Here is a 19,571-nt window from a genome sequence, read left to right on the forward strand (position 1 = left end):
GCAGAAACGTCTGGGGTTGGGCACACCCAGAAATAAGATAGATGACAGCAAGATGGATCACTGCCCTCATCAACCAGCCAGGGTGGTTTCTCCTTTCTGAGAACTCCTCATTAATCCTTAGCTGTGAAAGAAGAAATTACACAAGGCTGAACAATGGAGCTCTGCAGTACTGGATTGCATAGAACTGTGCTTAAACACATTAAATATCACAAAGCAAATATTTTATATTAAAGAGCTTTGCACAGTTTTGTAAAGCAAACAGGAATTGAATTAAATATATGTATATATAGATACGTTATTAATTTTATGAGAAAAAAGCAATAGTGAGACACTATGAAGCTAAGGTTGCATTAAAAATATTAAAGTGTCTTGACATTTTAAAGAATAGTTTTGAGTACATTTTATGTAAAACCATTTAGTCAATCAGATTATGGAATAAAAAACTGTTTTTTTTGTTTTTAATTTTTCACATGAGAACTTTTTTGCACAGTTGCCTATTGGTATCTGTGTATTATTTCTTTTTCTAAATTTAGCTTCCATGCAGTCTATCAACACTTTTACAAGAAAAGCAACAATACTATGTAAGTTATAGTTATTTCATTAATATCTGGACAAATAAGTATGCAGTAAGCGTAATGTCAGGTGGAGAAGTGTGCTTTACATTTCTACAATATGCTAGTGATGAAGCAACTTATAAGATCCCAAATATATCTCATAAATTTTCATACATACATGTTTCATCTAATCTATGGACTTGTTTTAGAACCATCATTTTTACCCTTCTCCTTGATTTTTGTTTCCTACTCATTTTTTCTCCTTCTTTTAGTGAATCTTTAGAAGTCTTGGAGAGATTACCCATGATGTCCACAGAGCTATGGTTTTCTGCTGTATATGAGGTCTTATGCAAGTCATCCCTGGTTTTCAGAACATGCCTGACTTTTAAACAATGCCCTTGAGGCTACAGATGTTCTTAAATGGCAAAAACAAGAGGACAGGGACAAATACCTGTCATTGAGGTAGGCTGGTTGGCAAGGGCTGGGCTGCATGTGCATTTTAATGCTTTAGAAAATGAGTCTCTTAAAAAGAAGGCTGGCCATAATCTGGGTGTGGTCTGGGAGCTGTGGTGTTCCTGCAGCCCTGATAAGCAGCTGGTGTCTTGTAGTTGAGAGTACCTGGGGTGGTGGGAGCTGTGTTGCAGCCCACCAAAGCCCTGATGTTACAGGCTAACACTAAATCCTGGGGTTTGCTCCAGTGGGTCCCATGGAGGCAGCAGAGGCTGCAAATGAGGATGCAGTGCCTGGAAGGAGAGAATTGCAGGGCTGTCAGGAGTGGAGAATCAAAACTTAAGGCAGCCTTACCCATGGTGTTGTTTGGAAGGATTCTCCAGGCTAGAACATTCCCTAAAGCACGCTCAGTTTTTGTCTTGGAGACAGTTTGTTGGGGACTGGAACCAGCCCGGAAGCAGCATGAATGGCAGGGTGGGTGTAGCTGGTACCTTGGTGTCACGGGAGCTGTGTGATCACTGTCAGGCTGTCTTGTGGTCAGTTTGGAGCTGCACACAAGTTCTCTGCTGGCTTTGGCTCATCCAGGTCCTGCTGGTTTGCAGGCAACTTTTCCAGCTGAGTATAGAGGCAGGGGGTTGGAAGTGATTTGAGTGCCTGAATAAAGATTAGGGCAATGAAGGGAATCTCCGAAGAGAATTCCAGCCCAGTGAAATAAATTATGTATGTATGCCAAAACTCCTGATGTTACAAAGATAATGTATTGTTTCCAGTGTTTTATTATGTAAGAGCAACAAGTTGTTTTGGAAGAGCATGATAAAAAGCAATTTATGAGAACTGTTTCTTGTTACTGAAAGAAATAGCTACAAGGGAGTTCTAGTCAACAGTTAAGGTTTGACTAACTGGCAGGCCAAGCTAGCAATAAAAAGGATTTTAAAAGTATATGGAAAGAAATTGTATGACCAAATTATGAATTTGATGAGAAACTAAACTGATATTCCTGTGTCAGCATTGTAAGCTGAGATGTTGCAATCTTCTGGTTTACTTTACAAAACAGCACCAATCTGCTGTTAAGACTAAACAAGAAACTTTAATTACTTTCTGAAAATAAAATGTATATGCTTTTATGTACAGGACACAAAATAACAGGTGGTGCAGTGATGCTAATTTGTTGCTGTTTGCTGCAGTTCATCACCAGTTCACTGAAATAAGGACAGCATATTGTGGCAAGCTAAAAGAGGATAAGGAGACTCTTCAGAAAGTTTTTGAAGCTCACTTTTAAAATTCCTGGTCCTTCTTGAACCTTGCTTACTTGAAAGTTTGACTCCTCATGTGCACTACTATGGAAAGATAGGCTACTTGTTTTCAACAAAACATTAAATGTGTTTAAGATAGGTTAAAGTAACAAAAAGTGAGAGATAAGAGGAACTGACTGCAGAGTTCTTGTCAATAAATGAAGAAGGTAGTAGCTGAATTCAAAACAAGCCTCTCCTGCTGTCTTCTCTTTCTTTGTTTTGTGCTTTTAAACTGAGGGAGGAGGGGAGCAGGGGATGTGAGTCCCATCCATCCACTGGAATTTAGGATGTTCTCCTAGAAAGTAGGAGTTAAGATAAATTACAAATTTCGCTTCCCAGCCCTCTCTTTCTGGGCAAATGCTGTTTGTGACCAAACATTTCCATTTTGCATCCCCCTCTTCCAGTGCATGTTTTTAGAATTCTGGGCACCCAAAGCACAAAGAGCACTGACGTGTTTACTCCTGAGGCACCCAGTGGGCCTTACTGGGTGTGTGGGTTACTGAACACTGGAAAGAAGCAGTTAAGCTTCCTAATCATCTTGCCCAAGCTTTGTGAAGCACTGACTGGTTTTTACCAATGGTGCAGAGAACCTGGATAAACCATGGTTGCTTTAGTTTGATCTCAGTGGCTGTTTTGGAGAGCTGAATACAAAACCCAACTTTGAAACCTAGGGAGCTGCTTTTCTTTCTACTCTTTCTTGTTTTTTCTTTAGCCCAACATATTAGCTATTATTAAAATACAATTTCATTTGACTTAACTGAGTTTAGTATTGCAGCTTTATAAAGACATATATGAAATATTTGTTGTAATTTAAGAGTAAATGTAATTATTTACCTCAATAAATATTTCATGTTGTTTGTTATTTTTTTCAGGCAAGGCAGTAAACTAAAGAGCTGTTGTACAGGAGAGAAGAAAAGAAGGAAAAGTAAAGAGAGAGACCAACTTTCTCAGAAGTTATTTATACAAAGGTAAGATAATTTTTCCCTCTAAATTTTATTTTCCCATGATAAGTGGGAGAAAAGCCCTAAACTACTGGCATTGATTTTCTATCTCTTAGGTTTTCCAGGATAGTCATATAACATGTTACCCATTTACCTGCATTTTCATGTTTGTCTGAGTTAACAGTCTGTGATTTATGTGAGGTTTGTTTTTTTTTATTTCATATCAGATTTTAACTGAAGGGCATATCAAAATATGTTAACTAGAAAAGCAACTAAAAATATTTCATAGTTTTACATACTTGCAGGTAGCCTTAATCATCTCTGATGTTCTTTACTGGTGTCAGGGCAAGTCAAGTAGTGAAACAGTGAGTCAGGAAAAATAGACTTAGAATGACCATGAAATATTGTACCAAAAGAATTGGAAGTTTTTTCTTCTAGCATAGATCACAGATTCAGTGATGGGAACATTCTGAAATCTTTGCTCAAATGGTTTAGGTTGTAACACCTTTTTCCCAGTCCCCCTTGAACTCTTCCCTGCTCTCTCAGCCTAAGATGATAGATAGCTTTACTTGAAGTGAGTAGTAGCTGCTGAATAGTCATCTGTGGTTTAGTGTCCAATTTTCTTTAAACTAAAAATCTGATTTGGGGATCTTGAATGTGGTACAGTATGTAGTTCAGTAGAACAGGACTTTTATATCTTTTACAATATGTAGTTGTGGATGGTTGTAAAGCATTTTATCCCTCATTTATGTGGTCAAGCAGACAGAGCACCTAAAAGCATCAGTAATATGTTTAAAACAGAGAAGGGAGGAGATGGGCACTGAAGCATTTTGACTTCTGAATTACTTCCTGGCAGAGTTACTGAAAGTAACATTGGAAGCATCTCTCTCTGCAATGAAGGTACTTTGCTTGTTTGTTTTTTACCTCTTCTGAAATGGTTCTCGTCTTAGTCACTCAGGAGTTAAATGCTTTATTGGATAAAGAGAACTGTTACTGTAAGGTTTTTAAACTAGAGTGCTCTGAAAAAAAAAAAAAAAAAAGACCAAAAGACCATTGAGGACTCTGAAAGGCTTTTTGGATGGCAAACAAGTTTAGGAAGCTCTGAAGTTCTTTGGCTTTGCTACTGGCTGCTCTCGCTCACCAGGATCCTGGCACCCTATCACTGTGCCTTCATTGCCTCCATTGCTCCAGTTCTCCTGTCAGGGAATGCCACCATACAATGCATCCCCTGGGGCTAATTGGATGAGTGACAACCAGCCAGCTCCAAAGTGACAAGTGTTTGAATGCCTAATTGGGTCAGTGCACAGGTGCCTGCTCTTCATGAATGAGATGTTCTAGCATTCCTCTGTGACGTTCTCTTGGTTCCTCTCATTTTTCCTACAGTTGTGAAACAAAAGTGTCAATACTTTGATGTGAGAGAAAAGGCTTTATCAAAGGAGAAGGATGGTTTCCCATTGCCCTGCTTTGGTTAAACTAGCTTTACTGCTTGAGTACTGGCTGGTGGAGACACACAGAAATTCATTACAGTGATGGAAGTTTGCTGATACAAATGGACATTTCAGTAGACAATAAGGTGAATAATTTGACTGGTAATGACAAATACATTGCCTTAATCTTTATGTTAGATGTTTTCATACTGTTTTGACCTGTTGACTTGGGCATCAGAAAAAGTATGGGAGAAAAAAAGAACTTATTTTGTTGTATTTGCACAATGAGGCTTTTCCTTAGTCAAGTAAACAACTTGCCTTCATATAATGAAGTCAGACACAGGCAGCTGTTTTTTCTTATTGAAGACTTGGTGTGTGCATAGAAAACAACCGACATTAAGCCCATAGTCTATATTACTTAGAAATATTTGCCTTCCTTTTGTCTCTTCCACAAAGAACCATAGGATACCTGGTAAGAAAGGATGTCTGGAGGTTGGCTTGTCCAACACCTACCCTGATCAAGTAAAAGAGCTTGCTGCTTGGACAGCTGTTGAACAGCCATAGAGTAGAAAAGGGCTTTATTTTGTTTAGGTGGAATTTCATCTATTTTAGTTTGTGGCTATTGCCTTTTACCCTGTTGCTGGGCACCACTGAGAAGTGCTGTTTACCTGTGTCCCCCTGAGGTATTTATACATGTTGATAAGGTCCCTTGCAGCCTTCTCCAGGCTGGAGTCTCAATGCTTTCAGGCTCACCATGTCAGATGCTCCAATTCCTTAATCATCTTGGCAGTCCTACCCTGGACTGCATTCTGGAATGTTTATGTTTGCTTTTACTGGGCAGCCCATGAGTGGACACAGCCCTTCAGGCACATCTCAGCAGTGCTGAGTGGAGCAGAATGATCTTGATCCTGACCTGCTGACAACATATTTTCCTAATGCAGCACAAGATGCTTTTGGCCTTCCCTGCTGCAAGGGTCCCCTGCTGGCTTATGGTCTTGCTTGGAGCCCATGAGGACCCCCAGGTGTTTTTCTGCAAAGCCTCTTTCCAGCTGATCATCCCTCTTCCTGTTCTGTTTCTTGGGGTTATTTCCCCCTAGGTGCAGGACTTTGTATTTCCCTTTCTTGGACATCATAAAATTCCTGCTGGTTTATGGCTGAGCTTTTCAAGGTCCCTCTGAGAGCAGCCAGCTGGTCTGTGAGCTGCTCTTCCCAGTCGGTGTCATCAGGAAACTTGCTGAGAGCACACTGTATCCCATCATCCAGGTCATTAATGAGCCAGATAAATGGAACTGGCCCTAGTACTGATCCCTGGAGTACACCAGCAGACTTTTCTCTAGCTAGACTTCATGCTGTTCACAACCCTTTGAGCCCAGCAGTTCAGCCAGATTTCAGTCTATCTCACTGTCCACTTCTGTAGCGTGTACTTTATCAGGTTGTCTATGGGGAATTTATGGGACACCATGTCAAAAGCCTTGCAAAAGTCAATATAAACAACATCTGCTGCTCTCCTGTCACTCAGAGCCTGCCATTAGCTGGTTTGTTCTGCCCAGGGTGTCTCAGTCCCAGCAGGTGCTGCTGGCAGGGTGGCTCCAGGAAATCAGTGTTTCCTCAGTTGAAGGTTTGTTTAAAACAATATTCTCACTTTTCCTTTGGCTGACTTGAATGCGTATTTCTAAAGTAATGCTTTTTCATTGGTGTATACTTAAAAGTGTGAAGAGAGTTATTTAAAGATTGTCAAATTTGAAAATACTCTTAAGTGGTGTGAAGTCAGCTAGGTAACTACTGTCAACACTGTTTATACAGCAACTGTTTATGTTCCTCACTGTCCTTACTAATAAAAATACCTGCTGACAGAAGTGGAAAATAAAGAGAAGAAAAGGCTTGACGTGGCATCTCACAGCTGTTTAAGACAGACTAAGAAAGGGTGCTTTTAATTGGTAGGAGTCAGAGGAATTGTTTATAATAACAGAAATACAATTTTTCAAGTTTACATTATTTCTCATAAAATTTTATTGTGAAAAACACCCTCATGGTAACAAGACTGGCATATCATCTAGTTAAATTTTAGAAACTTGATAGGAGAAATTGTCTGGAAAAGAGAAGCATATTTCAGTAATCTGTAGTTTCCTAACATCAGCAAAGAAAGGGTGAGGGAGGTTTGTATTCAAGAATCAAAATGTAGGCATTTTACATTTCAGAAATTATCCCTAAAGTCAGAGACATTTTTAACAGATTAGAAAAAGGTAGGGTCTACCAAAAGAATTCTTCTATTTTGATTTTTGGAATTTATACATGTTAAAAAATACCTCACAAGGCTTTCATTTATTGTTACTAAACTGATATGTTTCATAAATGTGTTTACAGCTAAAAAGAGTTTAAAGAGAAGTAGCTGTAACTCATGTAGGGATCACAGCCACTCTAGTTCTACTGAAGCCTGCCCAAGTGTAGTAAGTGTATGGTGTCTAGGATAATTTTGGTGTTCATATAAAACATTAGGTTTTGCCCAGCTTTTTTTCTCACTTCATATAGATTAAGTGGACCTCTTTAAGCACTTGTTCTTTATTTAGATGTCTTGCTATGTGTTTTTTCAATATATTAAAAAAGGACAGTGTTTAAGCTGTGAGTTTCCCAAGTTTCTCAGCTACTGGTGCATGCTCAAGAACTTTGGGTGACGACTTCTGTGGGATAAAAGTGATACTCCTACATCACTGCAAATTTGAGTCTGTTCCTGTGGTAACTGTGCATGCAACCACTGATGCCATAAGGAAACATTTTATAACCTTTTTTTTTAGCATAATGTTAAAAGGGGAGGGATGGTAAAGGAAGTAAAAGAAACATTAAACCAAGTTTTATTCATTTGAAACTTTCTGGATCACTAACAGCAGCAATTAAAAGCATTTTAAATGTTATGAAGTCTGTTATATGCTTCTAAATTTACAATCAAACATTTTCTGAGTGTGTCACTAGTTAGAAAGAGAACCAAAAGCAAGTTGTACTCTCTGTAGCTGATTCTGCTTTAATTACAGGACAACTCCTAGATTGCATCTAGTTCTTGCTTAGTTAATGCTTCAATAGCTTGGTTGTATCTTTGTTTTGTAAAGAAGCATGGAGGGGAAAATAGAGGAGAGGTATTGAAACAGTAAAGTTTATAAATCTGAAACAATTTAGACACAGATACTGTATGACGCAAAAGATGAACTTACAAAATCATTTAGGAAAAGACCACTGGAAGGGATTACAGCAAAACATAAAGGGCAAAGGGTAACAGCTCAACATAGAGAGGGATAAATTGTTTTTTAAATCATTGTTGAGTTTAAATCACTATTTTTTATTACTGTCTATAATAAAGGAAAAAAGACACAGTTTTTTGTTTTTATTGTAAATTTATAGAAGAGTTAGAAAACATAATCAGCATACATAATATTATGGGATAATCTGGACAGATTTATGCATCAGAAAAATGTAATGGATGTAATGAAGGCAGAAAATGTTGTGCATTTTAAAATCTGGAAGGCTACAGCATTTGCTGAAGGCTGATGTTATTTTGCAGAGTTGAAATGACCCTTTAATTGTCTGAATATTCTTCTAGTGTTTTGCAGCAGGACTGTATTTTGTCTAAAGGTATGTGAATACTGATAATGTATTCAATGAATATAGATCTTCATTTTAATTTTGTACTCTTTCTATCAAGGAATTAATATTCTAAAAGTGTTAAGACAGCAAAGTCATTTGTGTGTTATTGATTTAGCTACATGTTCATCTCTGCAGCAAGATGTTCATGTTATCAGTGTTACAGATTGGTAGCACATGGAGAGGTATTTGGAATGTGTGGATTTATTTCTAAAAATGTAATATGCTAGCAAATCTAGATCTGTGCTTTAGATACAATGAATAAGACAACTATTGTGTTGCAACTAATTTCTCCCTTCTCCTAATTTCCCAATGCATTTCTATGTCAGTTAGTTCTGCTGTATCAGAACCATATAGTAGCACCAGGGGAAGGCACAGAATGGACAGAAAGTTATTTTCTGCTGAAAATAATAGTAATTGCTCCACTGAATGGACTTTAATCATGATTTTGCTGCAATCTTCAAATTCTGTACTATGTTTTATTGATCAATCTCTAGGAAAAAATACCAGTCCCTTCTCTGGGATTGGAATTGCTTATGATTTCAGAGCCTCAGTTTCTTTTGAGTAAACTGAAACAACCTTCTGAAACTTGCAGAATTGTTCAGAGTAGCCAGGTAGAAGCTGCATTTATTCTTTATGGCCCTCACTGCTCCCAGCAGAACACTCTGTGTACATCACCCAGAATTAATTCCTCAGTGACCCCTATTGTCTTCAGAGGAGGATGAGGCTGGGGCCTGACCTCAGGACAGTTTTCCATGAGGCTCTTTGCTTCTTCAGTGGAGGAATTTGGCCTATTTGCAATTCAGAAGCTCAGCAGGGACAGAGGAGAAGCACCTCTAGTATCCCTGGCTTGTTTTTGTGAACAGAGGGAGCACTGTTGGTGCACTCCAGATATGCATCACATGTGCTTCTGCAAGCAGGTCAGACCAAGCTTATAATAACAGTTTAGCTTCGCTACCATTCTTAAGGGTGATTTTTTATGGAAACTGAAATAATGCCATTAAAGTTAACCCTTCATGATGGTGTATTCCAGCACCATTTACTGGCCTGAGTATCTTGTATGTAAAAGTCTTGATTTTTCGAAATTGAAAATTTAAAGAATATTCAGTGAAATATTAATAATGTGTCATGAGTGATTAACAGCCTGTAGTTTAGTGTAAACTTTTTTTTTTGTAGAGGACTTGTTTCCAAACAACAAACCCTAATATGATATAATTCGTATATAATTCATTCTATGCTAGGCATGGTTGCATCTCAGTGGTACCTCAGTTTACATTTTCCTGACAGATAACATAGTTTCCAGAACTGCATGAGCTGTATAATTTATTGTGACATTAAGTTTAAGTCAGCACTTTCAGTTAGGATTTTTACTGAAGTTATTTGGCATTTTCTTTTAAAATAAATGATTCTGGTTTAACCTCCATATTTTCTGTCTTGTGAGAGAGTATTTTTGTTTCACTATTGACAATTAATTATTTTGAGAGGTGTTGAATTGTGAGACTCTGCAATTGTTTCAGTTGCTAAAAATTTTTTTTTTTGCTAACTCCATGTTCTTCTTCACCATATTTCTTACGTTGTGTCATCATTTGAACCTTGCTGACCTGAAATGTGTGGTACACCGTCAATTTGGAGGACCTGCTAAGAATGGAGAAACTGTATAAGGGGGCTGAATAACTGCAGAAGTTTTAATTTCTAAGACAAATATTCAAACAGGAAAGACTGCAGTTGTATTGCCAATGTAGTTAGATGCTAATTATCTGAATATCCAAGTTCTCAAAAGTATTCTACTGGAATGTCAGATTCCACTGAGAATGGTGAGAGCTTCTGCCTCCTGTATATGGCTGTATTTAGCTCAGTAAATTTCATCCAGTCAAATATTGATTTTTATGACTGTAGGGCAGCTCTGCCCTCCCTGCTGACTGTGGAAAGATGACTTTCAGGCTGCTTCCCAGGAGTCTCTCAGGGCTGATCTGCGCCTTGGAAGTTTTGTTGGCAATTTACTGGCCAATTAAATTCCCAGGAAGTACTTCAAAGGAAAATGGATCTTTGGCTGGCAGGAGTGGATGTTTTCCAGCCAAAGAAAAGAGAAAAATGTTGCAAGAAGATTTAAACCCTCTAGGTATATATTAGATAACCTACTACTAACTGTCATGTCTTTCTGATAGCTCGGGTGTGTTCAGACAGATTTCTCCAGCAGCTCTCAGGCCACACAGGTTTGGAAGGCATTGAATCCTTCACATCTACAACAGCAGACTGCAGAAGGATGATCTGCTTCCACCCATTAATGTTGTTCAAGTAGTTGTAAAAGTTATGAAGTGGAACCATACATTGAATGATGGTGTGGAATAAAGCAACCATTCATCCAAACAGTATTAGTTGCCTTGGACTGCTTGCAGAGCCCTGAAGAATCTGACAGCTTCAGTTCATGCAAATTAAATGGATTAAGTTTCCTAGCATTTATTTTAACTTTTTTTTTTTTAAACAGTACTTCTCCATGTCTCATTGATTCAGGTAGTAGAATGTTTGCTGTTGAAAGAGTAAACAGTAGTTTGTGGGTTTTGGGCCTCTGGGATCCTTTCCAGAACAATGGCATGGTTCAGGAATGTGGAAAATTTATTTATTCATTAATTATATTAGTTGATATAAAACACTGGAAAAACACAAAATATTAATGCAGCCTGCAGATATTAAAGTGGTTGTGGGATTTAATGGGAACCCTAAAAGAGTTATTTCCCTACATTAACATTTGAATCTTGTTTCTTTCCTTACACAGTTCCCACAAAACACTCCTGGTGTAAAATACTGTTGGGATTCTCAACATTTTCACGTGAATGCTGCTATCTGCTTTTAACTTAGTTTATAAGTAAGCTTTTAATCTGAAGATTTTGTAAAGCCAGTTTGCTCACTACAGAAGTATCCTTTGCTTAGGCAGTTGAAAATTGACACAAGTCAAGAAAAGCTGATGGAGCACTTTTTGACTCCTTTTTGGAATCAATGCAGCAAAGTGATGAATAGCTTATGCCTAAACTATAAGGAAATTGGATCCATGCCTGTTCTTTTCAAAACCAAAGTAGTTCTTCCAAGGTGTTTGATGCTTATTTGCTTGTATCAAAGAAGTAAGTTATGATGAGGATTTTGAGAGTTGATTCTTCATACTGCTGTTCCAAAAATTGTGCAGAAAACCTGTATGAAGCTGCAGAAGGATTTGTCATTGATGCAAGGTAATTTTGTGGTAAAAGGTGTGACCTTTTCACTTAGAGGTCCAAGAAAAATTCTTAGTTTTATTCTTTTCACAAGCACCTTGTAACACAGTGCTCTGTCCCACTTGCTAAAGGACCAGGGACAGCTTCCACAAAACAGAAACTGGTGTATCAGAGGTTCCTGTTAGAGGGCAGCCCTACACAAGACCATACCTGGAGTTTGACACACAGTGTACTCCTTATTACTAACACTTCTTTGCTGTACTTCATACCAGCAGTTAGGTTTTTCTTGAGTGCAGAGTCCCAGCTTATGGAGTAATGGAAACTCCCAAGAGTCTCATGTTTAGGGCCTTTTGCTAGCTTAACCATGAAATGCTAAAGGCCTACTATATACAGGTTTCCTCCTGCTCTGTAGCTATATGAGCACTGGGACAGGCTCCCTATGGACATGATAACAGCACCAGCCTGTCAGAGTTCAAGAAGCATTTAAAAAACACTTCTAGGCACACTGTGGGATTCTTGGGACTGTTCTGTGTCAGGCCAGCAGTTGGACTTGATGATCCTAATGGGTGCCTTCCAAGTCAGCATATTCTATGATTATTGGTGTGATTCTACCACACTAATGTGCGAAGTGTTGCTGCATCCTTTTTCCATGTTCAAAGTCATTATATGTTCTCATCACTGCACAAAAGGTTTGCAGTTCTCTTTTCTGGTTCTATGCTTATATAATAGAATTTTAAAACTTCCATTAATTTCTGTTGTCTAGGTAGGTATTTCCTCACTGAGATAAGTAGCTGTTTGAATACTGTGCAAAAATGTCTTTTGTGTTCCGTATAATAGGGGGCATAGATGCCCAAACCAGCAATGTGAATTACTCTTCTTATGGTGTTCAGGGCTTGAAAACATGTGTCTGTTTTTTCTGGGTTTGGTCCAAGGTGTTCACGTAGGATCTTGTCTTGTCTTGTGTATACAGTATTTAATTGTCTCAGCTTGTTCATTGTCAAGTTATTACGTATCCCGGAGTTCCATAGGTGCAGCATTGAATGATCCAACCAGTCAAGAACAAGGTTTTCTTCCTTGGAAAAGTACAAGTATACGAACACTACGTTGCAGATTGCAGCAGCAAATGTTCCTGCACCCATGGTTGTTCTTGCAGCTGCAGTAGCACATCTTCTCTTGGAAAGGTTCAGCTCTTCTCCTGCACCTGTTGTTCAGCAGAGGGCTCCACTGTTGGTCTTGCCTTCAGGAGAGCTTCAAGAAGAAGTATTGTACGAGAAATGAGCCTGTGAGAGAAAGGTTACAAAGAGCATGGGCTTAGGGCTCAAACAGGCTGCAGGGCAATATGTTGTGTGTGCACTGCACCCTGACAGGTGTCAGCAGTTATTTCTGTTGTGTGTGCAGTTACCATCCTTGTCTGCTTGGCACAATGACTGCCTGGGACATGCTGTGTCTGACAGTGGCTTCTGTGAGACATGGTTGGCGCAGCACCTTTGATCTTGGGCACTCTGTTGCACCCTGCTTTCTTCTCACACACCTCAGGAGAGCTGATTACCTGACCTGTACTCCACTCCTAAATTTAAATCACATTGGTTCAGCACACCTTCCATTTTATCTTCAGGAGGAACCCATTTTGTACCAGGTTACGTAGCTCCTTTGTTACTTGTACTCATCTGGGTGATAACCTTATTTGTTTTGGATGCATTCATGTCTAATTGAGCTTAGCAGCAGAATGTCCTATTGACATTACCAAGTTAGGATACTATTCATTACCTTTGGTTGTCTGTGGTGAGGTTGCATTCCTGGTGATATAGGAAAACTGATAGAATTAGGTTCAGAATATTTGATTTACTTCCCTAGTTGATTTCTTGGAGCTTTTTTCATCTGTACTAGTCTACACAAGTCGGTAGATCCGTACAAAGATGACAATGCTTTTTTCAGCATAAATAATTTGAAAGGAGATATAGAAAGCTTTCTGTGACACATTGAGTTCTGATTTTGGCTTGGAGAGAGTTCATTTTTTTCACAGAGATGGTATGGGGCTGTCTTTTGGATTTGTGCTGAATGCAGTGATGGTAATATAGAGATGTTTTTGTTACTGTTGAGCAGGGCTTACACAGACCCAAGGCCTTTTCTGCTTCTTGTTCTGCCAGGAAATTAGAACTGCATGGGAGGTTGGGAGGAGACACAGCCAGGACAGGTGACCCCAGCTGACCAAAGGGAGATTCCATATGATCTCATGCTCAGTATGTGCAGAGGGGGGAAGGAGGAGGAACAGGGGGAATATTTGGAATGATGGTGCTTGTTTTCCCCAGTAACCATTACATATAAAAGGGCCCTGCCCTCCTGGAGGTGGCTGAACATTGCAGAGCAGTGAATTAATTCCTTTATGTGCTTTTCATGGGTTTTGCTTTTCCTATTAAGCTCTATTATCATGTATGCATCTCAGGATAGAAAACTGAAAGTTTTGGCCCTAAACTGGTTAGACAGAAGCAGGAAGAAGGACCTCGGCTTTCAACAGAACTGAGGTAAAATCTCACTGACCCTATAATGTGGCTGTGTGGGCACTATCATCAGAGGGGAAAAGTGCTTAGAGTATCACTTGGGATCAGTATTAGAATAGTACAAAGTAGTAGGTGATTTCAGATTTCTAATTAAACACCAGGGATTGCATTCTCTCTGTTGCAAAAGGTGAAGTCTAATAGTTGTGATATGAAAATTCTCCAGTTATGCCTTTTTCTGCAACCCTTGTAAGTCTTTTGTGAAATAGAAGAACTGTTACATTGCAAAAGCATCTGTGGAGCATCTACATTTTCAGGCTTTTATTAAATGGTTAATCTATATGGGATTTGTGGAATCCAAAGCAGAAACATTGTTAAATAATGCATGCTGAGGAAAACATAATCTCATGTATCCCACAGAGGCTTTTGGTTTTGTTTTGGGATTCATGAACTCTTGTGGGCCTTCTAAAAATTAGCAGATCTGAGTACTGTAACAGCTCAATAATGTAATCTGTCTGGCATCAGGAACCCTCTTTTGCAGAAGCTAAGTGTCTTTTGATATGTGATGTGCACTGATAATGTTTTAAAGCTCTCTGGCTTCACCAGAGAGTAAATGACTGTGTATCAGCAGTTTGTAAAGCCTTTTAATACTGCTGAAAGAATAGATAATGACAGTGTACAGTTCTAGAACAAAACAATAAAGACTGGGATATACAAAAGTTGATGGCCACTTAGATTCTAAAATAATTACAGTTCATGGGGTTTTGGCTTTTACAGCTTTTGAGTATAAATTCTTTTTCTTTTTGTTGAATTTCTATGAAGTGTTATTCAGGAAACAGGTTTCTGCAAGAAAACTGTCAAATGTTTAGCCACAGAAAGCAAAAACAATTCTTTGGAATCTGTCATCTAGTCATTTGTCTGTATATTCATTAGTTTTTGAAATGCCACCAAAGCAGACATGAATTAAAAAGGAAAAAATTGTTTTGAAATTATATATCCTTCTCATGTTAAATTTTATACTCAAGCTTTGTAAGGAAAATACTGACCTAATCTAATGGCAAGATAACAGAACAAATTGAATATTCTACCTGGCAAAATAAAAAAAAAAATTAATCCATTAATTACTCACTAAAAACTTTTGTTTTGTAATTCCTTTAAAGCAAATCATGATAGTGTAGAAAAAAGGATGGGTAGACTCCTGGGAACAGTAGCAAGTCTCTTTTGTGTCTGCCTACTGCACTGCACTCTGTCAAGTGGCAAAAGGAAAGGCTCTACCTACTGTCACTGCCAGTACCTCTGTACAAAAATGTGCTTTCTTTCATCAAGAAAGGTTAATGTGCTTTTCATTGCATTCTGTAGTCAGTAAGATCATGTGTAAATTAATTTGGCATTTCTGAGTACAGCACCTTTAAACCTGCAACTAGCTTAGTAGAAAACTTCCTGTGAAAGTTCTTGTGCCCGTTGACATCCTTCTATTATTGTTAATAACGCATGTGGTCCCTTTTTTCATGTCTAAAGTACCTGTCTACCTTTAGAGAACAAAATAAATGGTTATTTATTGTTATGAGAGGGCTTCCTGATGCTGATAGACTGACTTAGCCACTGCTGTTTGTATTGACAGAGCTAAACTGAGATAAATACTTTTCCACTCAGAACCATTTGTCCATTTCTCTACAGAGAAACTTCCTAACAAATAAAGGAGTCCTACAGATTTGAAAAGATGGTAGCTGGCATGTGTGTTTGCACTGACAATGCTGAAAGAGAGGGAGAAGTTTAAACAGAACCTGAACAGTGTCAGTGGCCTGGGCAAAGTGGAGGCAGTGAGCTGCTCCACCAGGGTGCTGCCTGAAAAGACCATGAAGCTTTGAGCACAAAAATAGCACTGGATTAATTTTTGAAAGAATGTCTCATTGGACTCTCATAGATGAATTAAATGTGTTTTTAAAATCTCCTTTTTGGAATAACCTACACAGTGGGATGCCTCTTGGCTGGCATTCAGGTTGAAAGCAGTATTTGTCGTCTTTTTCTGTATTGACAGCATTTTGAAAGTTCCTTTTTTCTTTATTTTTCTTCCTAAAAGGATACCAACAGTTGAAATGAAATTAGTAGCCAGAACCTTCTGCAAGTCTTTATTCTCCTATGAGCTTTTCTTTAACATGGCACACAGTTTAATTTTTTGACAAAAAATAGATTTTAAATTCTGATATTAGTTCAATGAGTTCTGATGGAGAATGTTGGGTTAATTCTCCCTCTTTGTCACATTCCAGAATATTAGATTAACCTAACAAATTTTCTGTCAATGATCTGTCTTTGTTTGCACCTCTTTTCCATAGATACCTTAAATATAATTTTTCATATTCCGTTTTAATAGCTGATTTGACTTTTGGGTAGCAATGATATAATTTGCAAACTAGTGTGCAAATGGAAAAGCTGTGTTGTGCCAGAAGTATTTAAGATTCAGTGAGCACAGAAATTGCAGTCAGGATGGTTTTTAAAGAAGCGTACTCATCAGAGCAACAAATTCTCATTCTGTTGAGAAATATAGCTCTAATTTGTGACAGGACAGACGAAATATTATTTTCATATGTGTATGTGTGCGTATGTATATATACACACACACTTATATTATTAATTTTATAAGTATATAATGTTATAACTTAATCACTTACACCATAATTTTTATAGAAAAATAGAATGGTTTGGGTTGGAAAGGTCCATGTTCAGGTACACTTTATGCTAGACCAGGTTGCTCAAAGCCTCATCCAGCCTCTCCCTGGACACCTAAGGGATGGGACATCCACAATTCTCTGGACAACCTGTTCCAGTGCTTCGCCATCTTCACAGTAAAGAATAGCTTCCTAATATCCAATATGAACCTACCTTCTTCCAGTTTAAAGTCGTTCTCCCTTGTCCTCTCAATACTTGCTCTTATAGAGTCCCTCTCCAGCTTTCTTTTAGGCCCCTTTGGGGGAACTTGTAAGTCTCCCCAAAGCCTTCTCTTCTTCAGGTTGAACAATCCCAGTTCTCCCAGTCTGTCTTCATAGGAGAGGCGCTCCAGCCCTCTGATCATCTTAGTTACCATCCTCTGGACTTGTTCCAACAGAGACACATCTTTCTTGTGTTGGGGACACCAGACCTGCATGTAGCACTCCAGGAGGGATCTCATGAGGGCAGAGCAATAGAGGGGAATATCTTCCCTCCCCTTGCCCTGCTGCCCATGCTGCTTTCATGCAGCCCAGGGCATGTTTGGCTTTCTGGGCTGCAGGTGCTCATTGCCAGGTCATGCTGAGCTTTTCAACACACCCAAGACCTTCTCTTCAGGCCTGCTCAGTCTGTTCTCTGCCCAGCCTGTACTTGTGCTTGGGGCTGCCCTGACCCAGGGCCTTGCATTTGGCCTTGTGGAACTTCATGAGGTTTGCACAGACCCACCCCCTCAATCCTGTGCTGGTCCCTCTGGGCATTAGCCCTTCCCTCCAGCATGTTGACTGTGGCATTCACATTTTCCAGAAAAATCCCTTTGCCCAGGATTTTTCCAGAAAATGTGAATGCTACAGTTGACGACGCCACACAGCTTGGTGTCACCAGTAAACCTGCTGAGGTGCACTGGATGGCACTGTCCATGTCACTGACAAAGATGTGACACAGTCCTGGTCCCAGCACTGACCCCTGAGGTACACCAATGGTCTCCACTTGGATATCGAGTCATTGACTACATCTCTCTCTGAATGTGGCCATCCAGCCAATTCCTTATCTGCTGAGTGGTCCATCCATCAAATCCATTTATCTGCAGTTTAGGGACAAGGATGCAGGCCAGTGCAAGGACAGTGTCAAATGCTTCACAAAATCCAGGGAGGTGATGTCAGTTGCTCTTCCCTTATCCATTGATGCTCTCATCCTATTGTTTGTGAGGCAGTTTTCTCTTAGTGAAACCATGTTGACTGTCACCCATCACCTCCTGACCATCCATGTGTCTCAGTATTCTTTCCTGGAGATTGTGCTCTCCACAATCTTGCCAAGCACTGAGGTGAGACTGACTGGCCTGTGGTTCCCTGGGTTTTCCTTTGTTTCCTTTTGTAAAAATGAGGGTTATCTCTCCTCCTTCCCAGTCACTGGGAACTTAACTGGGCTGCCACAGCTTCTCAGATATGATTGAGTGTCTTAGTCATAATTTTCCTATTGTTAGAAATAAAAACGTTCAGATACAAAATTTATGCTATTTATAAAATACATTCTGTTAAATGTATGTGAAGGATGATACTATTTTAGAATTATTTTGGAGAAAACTGCATACATTGGTGTACAGTAGTTGCCTGCACTTCCTTGAATTATTTTATTCCCGATAAACCAAACACACTAATTTATTCAAGTACGATTTAAAAGGTTGGTGGACATAAAACCCAGGGAAATGCAATAAAGGCTTGACATTTCTTTTTACATGACTTATGGAGTCTGCAGAATATATTGCTTCTCTTCAGAATTAAAAATTCACATATCTAACAGCCTACACTAGGAGCAATGCTGCAACTCATTAGAAAGAAATACAAAGACATTCTTTGAATCATAAAGATGGGAAAAATAAAATGTCAGTGTTTTTTAATAAAAATGTACAGTGAAATTTATGACATGTTATGAGAAGTGTCTGAGACATGGTGAGAGAAAAATCAGTATGGACTTTATGGATTGCTCTGCTGTTGTGATACAGACATGTCACAGGAATTATGTGAAGGCAGGAGATCCAATTCTGTTCTCTTCTTCCCTGTGTGCTTTAGAAGAAATTCTGCTAAGGATAGTAAAATTCTGTGCATGTGAAGTGATATAAATAAAGTAGAACTCCATCCAAGTTAGTGCTCTTTTTAGCTAAATTGTTACAACTGAAGTCAGTTTTCTATGAGGTAGAAATTTTAGTGCAGGATTTTTCATGTTAGGAGTACTGTAGGATTGTTTGTGGCATCCAGCAGTTGAATGTATTTAAACCTGAAAGTTTTACAATCTGGAAGGAAATGGGATGCTATAGTGAAAATTAGATTAAAAAGAAAATGTGTCTGTGAATCCTAGACACTGGAGAAACTGTGTCCTTGCTGAAGGTCATGGAAAAGAATGTCTGAATGAAAGTCATTCAGAATAATCAGCAGTTCAAAATACTGGATGGCTGATTAGTCTGAATGAAAAAGCCAAGTATAAACAAAATATGAAGACTGTGACAGAATTCCTTGGGAAAGCAGTAAGTCTGCAATTCTGAGAAGTACTTGCCATAGCAAAGTAGGTGAAAAGAAAGCCTGTTTGTGAGGCTGTCTTTGAGGAACATATTTTAACTTTTATGTACTTGGTAGTGATTTGAAAAATCAGTGGATGTTACTGACTCACTGTTCACTGAGTCAAATGGATTAAGTCAGAGATAGTAGGACCTTCATTTGATTTTTTTAATCAGTATTACATATCTGCTTTCAGATGTTTCACTCTACTTCAGAAGGAGTTGTCCTTGGCTTTGCAGAGTATATCTTGCCAATGCTTATGTAGGAAGGAACAGAGTCAGTGTAGAGTGATGGGAATACTTCAGCATTACATTCACCTCACATCCA

At 38.8% G+C, this 19,571-nt stretch overlaps 1 protein-coding gene across 17 annotated transcripts in view; it reads left to right on the top strand.

Annotated features, from left to right (window-relative positions):
• The first annotated feature begins 3,206 nt into the window (after window positions 1-3,206).
• Window positions 3,207-19,571, top strand: part of NRCAM (neuronal cell adhesion molecule) — a 101,482-nt gene continuing 85,117 nt past the window's right edge. For 16 of the 17 annotated variants that reach the window (XM_054276794.1, XM_054276803.1, XM_054276831.1 and 13 more), the window contains exon 1: window positions 3,207-3,264. The gene's annotated coding sequence lies outside the window, so the exon portion shown is untranslated. The remainder of the gene's footprint in view (window positions 3,265-19,571) is intronic. The other variant, XM_054276719.1, reaches the window with a different exon arrangement.

Source organism: Melozone crissalis, unplaced genomic scaffold (genome assembly GCF_028551555.1).
Source record: "Melozone crissalis strain CALT ecotype California unplaced genomic scaffold, PUWL_Pcris_2 ptg000004l_1, whole genome shotgun sequence".
NCBI classification, from domain to species: Eukaryota; Metazoa; Chordata; class Aves; order Passeriformes; family Passerellidae; genus Melozone; species Melozone crissalis.